We start from the raw sequence: 5,395 nt of genomic DNA on the forward strand, positions 1-5,395 counted from the left end.
AAAGTCCCTTCTCATTAAAGTCTTATATGTTTTGTCTTGATGTGGCGGATGGCAGAACCCACTTAGAGCAGGCAGGTTTTGGGGCTTCAGGGGTGTCCCTCTCCCCCTGTCCTGGAACAGATTTGGGGAGCCCTGTAACAACAGGAGAGGTCTGCTGCGCCCTGTGCTCCCTGGCGGGGACCAAACTCACACTGCAGCGGCTGCTGACAGCTTCACAGTGCTGAGATTAACCCGGTGCACCACCAGGGAGGCCCTTCCCCATCATTTCTCCCAGAACCAGAGATCCACGTCAGCTGCACTAAGAGGCTAATGTCAGTCAGGCAGGAGGAGGGGCTTCCTAGAAAACTCCTCGAAAGCGGAGCTGGGGAAAGCAAAGACACAGAGCTCTGCATTTTAATTTGCCCGGACACACGTGTTTGTGCTCCAGCGAGTTCACAGTCTGGTCCGAAGCCATTCCACATGGAAGATGGCTTTGCTCATTTCAGTGTTGGTGAAAACGAGGCCCCGCAGCAGAGCTCAGGGGTCCCGGGACCAGGGCCCAGCCCAGCGCTGTGGCTGCCCCAGCTGCAGACAGTAGAGATGCCCGTGGGGGCTGCCGGGAGTGGACCAGGTGCGGCTGTGAGCTGACCACAGGGTCCAATCAACCTGGCGGCGAGACCCTGGCTGGTAGTGGGCAGGGCGGGGCGGCAGGGGACGCTGGCTCTGGCTGACGCTGTTCTTGGCTGCCCAGAAAAGAAGACAGCTGTGTTCCAGACCTGCAAAGGAGAAACCAGGACAGCAGCTGACCTCTGAAGGAAGAAGCCAGAAAGCTTCTAGAGAAACCAGGTAGCTTCACAGTGGCCAGGGTGGGGTCAGGGGCCACTGCCTGCTGGCCTAGGCTGATACCCCCTGAGAGGGCAGCCCCGGCCAGCCTGGAGTCTCAGGGAGCTGTTTGCTGTTGGGGTGGCCCAACACCCCCAAGCAGCTGTGACGCTGGTGACTGTGGTGGCCACACCGCGGCCCTGACTGTCCAGCCCTGCTGACAGTGACCGGCTCTCTGCCGGGGTCACCGCTGGGAGCAGGTGACGCCGCGGCCCGTCCGGGACCGCCTCCCGGTGCGGCTGCTCAGTCTGCTGTGTCTGGTCCGGCGTCTGGGGCCGGCATCCTGACCTCAGCCTGAGCTGAGGCAGCTGTCCACAGGCCGCCAGTGGAGCACGAATCCCTTTCGGCAAGAAGGACCCAGTCCGTGAGCACCGTGCTGCGGCCTGGCCCTCGCGTGCCGAGGTGACCGCTGCTTTAGGAGCTTGGCCTGGTTTTTCACACCCCCTGGCTGACACGCTGCCAGGCGTGCAGGGAGGCAGGGGAGGTGTCTGTTAGACCAGGGCCCCCATTTCATGGTCTGGTTCCTGGAGGTGACAGTCTGTTTTGCTCACTGCAGGGCGACAGCCTCACACCCCATCTGGGATGTGCTTGGTGCTCTCAGCACATGCAGTGAGCCATGGAAGTCAGGGCAAAGCTGTGTCCACCAATTCCATCCTTCCTAGCTTTGGGTATCCCCATGAGTCGGCTGGCAGAACTCTGAATGCTCCTCATCACCTCGTGATTATCCTGGCCTCTGGCTGTGCAGGACCCCAGGACATGCTGAGCCCACACTCCCCAGGAGAAACGGGCGTCATGGTGCAGGTTGTGCTGTGCAGCGTGCTGAAGCAAGAACACATCCTGACAGCTTCGATGATGGAGGGTGGGGAGCAAGCAGGAAGGGTGGGTAAAAGTGGGAAAGGTGCTTATGTCATCGAGGGCTTCAGGGGGAGGTGAGTCTGCTTGCTGACTGGGTATTTTTTATCTGCTTAATTATTGGATGTTGTAATCAAAACCATCCCCCAGGGCCTCCCTGGTGATGCAACAGGTTGTCTCAGTAATGTGGAGCAATCGGCAGCCCCCACGGCACCAGTCAGATCCCCGGGCAGGGGTGGTGACCCATGGGGTGCAGCAAACCCCTCTAGCCTCCCCGCTGCTCCCTTCAGCAGTGAGTTTCCATAGGTCTCCCTCTTCTGCTCCCCACTCAGTCTCTGGTGGAACCTCTCACCCCCTGCACCTGGCCTGTACCTCAGTTCCTACATGCATAAGTAAGTAAATCTTAAAAGAAAAAAATGTACTCACTGTCCCTGACCACCACGCGCTCTGCTCTGGTTTCATTTGAGAGGAGCCTTGAAGGGTCTGGTATATTATGTTCTTTTCGGTCATTAACCGAAAAGATTAACCGGCTGTCCTGACCTTGTAGTAGACAGCATGAAACCAAAGGGCAGCCTTGGCCCACGGGCCACCCAGGGGTGCCAAGCAACCATCCTGAATCATGTCGTTTTTTGAGTTCGGGGTCCTTGGGTTCACCCTGGGAAATGCTTCCCCAGAGCTCCCCTTTCAGCGGCACACGGAGATATTCTCCATGAGACAGAGACTCGGTTATATTTAAAGAGGAAATTGAGTAAAAAGAGACAGGGGTGGGAACGACACTCGCGTCGGATCAGCGGGCAGGAAGAGCTGCCCCGAAGGGACAGGCTTGCTGAGAGAGACCCGCATGGTGGCAGGGGGCGGCCTGAGGAGAGTGGCCTCCGCTGAGGGAGGTCAGTCAGAGAAGCCCCGGCAGGGGCAGGTCCCGGGCTGGCAGGCGGCTGCTGCCCTGGGAGGGAGAGAGCGGCTGGGAAGAGGCACCTGTGTGGGCACAGGGGGGCAGAGAAGCGGCCGCCCCGTGCTGGTGGAGAGATGCCCTGATTGAGACAGCCTCTCCCTGGGAGGGCTCTCTCCCTGTGAGCCCAATTGTGTTGACCTTGAATAGAATCTGTTGAAAAGATTCCTGAGGAGCTCATCTCTCTGTCCTTATCTTTCACCTTTTGGTCTGAGCTTCAGACACAGCCCCCAACAGCCTGTTACCTGCTGGGGCTCCTGCAGACACTCAGGCATCCGGACATGGGTTGACCTTGATATTATGGCTGAGTCAGTTGCTTCACTCCCCCCCTGCACTGGTCCCCTTTGCGCGCCTCAGTCTTGTGAGACCTCCCCTGTGCTCCTTGCTCCATCACTGAAGGGCCCTCGTCCGTTGCTCACTGCAGGGCGACAGCCTCACACCCCATCTGGGATGTGCTTGGTGCTCTCAGCACATGCAGTGAGCCATGGAAGTCAGGGCAAAGCTGTGTCCGCCAATTCCATCCTTCCTAGCTTTGGGTATCCCCATGAGTCGGCTGGCAGAACTCTGAATGCTCCTCATCACCTCGTGATTATCCTGGCCTCTGGCTGTGCAGGACCCCAGGACATGCTGAGCCCACACTCCCCAGGGCTCTGTGCTTGCAGGGCCACCTGGCACCTGGGACCCCACCCCTCCTGGGGCGGCAGATGTCACCTCTGTGCCCTCACTGTGCAGCTCCACCGGGCCACGGGTTGACCCCTCCCTGAGCAGGACACCCGCTTCCCACTGCCAGGAGAGGACAGTGAGGACCACCGGCCCATCGAGTCCACACCTGAGACTCAACAGTGCAGCCACCAAGGTCAAAGAGTGAATCCACCGGAATCACTGGAGCATCCGCGCGGCCAGGCGGGGTCACTTCCAGCTCCAGCCACACGGTGGCGCCAGCGGGCTGGGAGGTCAGTGGTCCCCGCCAAACCAGTTTCCCCTGCGGGCGTCTCAGGGACTTCAGCTCCCCTCCTTGGGCCACCCCCAGGGATAGCGCGGGCTTCAGTAAGATGCCACACTGGAGGGGCTCGGCGCCCATGATTTCCAGAAATTGGGGAGCAGGTGCTCATTTAAGCATATAAGCGTGTTTGTAAGTCAGTGTCAGTGTCAGAGTTGACCTGGGAGAGCTGGGCAGGGAGAGAACCTCCACCCTAGACCCCAAGGACGTTCTCCCCACGCAGAGAGCAAGGACCAGTGCAGAGGGTGACCCCGCCGGGCCTCACGGGAGCCCCGCTACCCGCACCGGGTCCTTCCTGTTCTGCCCACGTGGTGGCGCAGGCGGGCTGCAGGGGCCATGGGGACCTCAAGTGCCAGGCGGGCCTCTAGGGCCGCCCCCTTCCGGCCCCCGGGGCCACCCCCGGAATGGGAGGAGTGTTAGGAAGCTGCCCACTCTGGCGGGGTTCAGGTTCCTGGAAGCTGGGGTGCAGGGCCTTCACCCGAGGGAACAGGCGTGATGCCGAGTGTCACAGTCAGAGAATGTCCATGTTGAGAGCAGCAAGCCCTTCATTCCTGGGGGACAGAGGGAAATGAATGGGCAGTGGATTCATCCCTGAACCCCAAGGGAAGTTTTTCACACGCAGAGGCGCCCCAGGGTGAGAGCCGCCACTCTATCGGGCATTTCCGTTTTCTGCCTCCCAGAGAGGAACAAAAATCCCTGGGGGTGGGAGCTCACCCCGCGGGGTCTCTGCCTGACCCGTGGCCTCCGCAGTCAAGGACACCCCCACTCACAGGGGGCCCAGCTGGAGAGGCCCAGAGCTGCCACGGCCTCACTCCTATCCCTGCCCCTTACCCCCCTCAACAGGCGGCTGGTCTCACCCCCAGGCCACAGGGCTTCCTGCTTCACAGGGGTAAAGGGGGTAAAGGGTGTCCTGAAGGAACTCTGCAGATACAGGTTTTCCGGACTCCATCTCCTACTCCAGTTAGGGAAACTGTTACAGGGCAGGGAGAGAGGGGCACCCCTGACCCCCCAAACCTGCTTGCTCTAAATAAGTTCTGCCCTCTGCCACATCAAGACAAAACATATGACTTTAATGGAAAGGAACTTTAATACAGTGAGTGTACAACATAGAAGACCAAGAATATAATGTCTAAATCAAATACCTGAAGTGACCCATCCCCTGGTGGGCAAAGTCCCCCCAAAAGGGATGGGCCCAGAGCAAGGCCTGAAAGCTGCCACCAAACCAAAGCACCTTTTGGCCGGGACCCATAGAAAAGGGTCAGAGATGGCCAGACAAGTCTGGGAGGAAAAGAGCAAAATCAAAATCAAGGTAAACACGGCCATGGTCACTTCCCCATGGGCCTCTTCCAGGGCCGGAAGCAGCAAAGTTTCTTCACATGTCTCTCTGTTCCACGTGGCTCCCTGAAGTCAGATCCTGGCTCCATCCAGCTTCCTTCTTCCCCAGATTCCTGCTTTTCTCTGCTTGTTCTCTGCTTTCCTCTGCTCAGCTCCACCCTGCTTCTGGGTGGGGCAGGGAACCTGGAACTTCCCCTTTTCCTGGGAACCCCCTGTTGCAAAACTACAGGTGCCTCTGAAAGTGCCCAGGCCCCAAGTCCAAAATAGCTGTGAGAAGTATAATGTGGGAGATTATCAGCACAGCAGGGGCTCAGGAAACGTTGGGTTCTGCAGAGCTGACAGATGGGCATCAGCAGGATCAGTAGTTTGCAGGGTCAACTTACCTGTTTTTTTTTTTT

This window comes from Condylura cristata, unplaced genomic scaffold, assembly GCF_000260355.1.
Source record: "Condylura cristata isolate star-nosed mole 26May11 unplaced genomic scaffold, ConCri1.0 scaffold00048, whole genome shotgun sequence".
Lineage (NCBI taxonomy): Eukaryota > Metazoa > Chordata > Mammalia > Eulipotyphla > Talpidae > Condylura > Condylura cristata.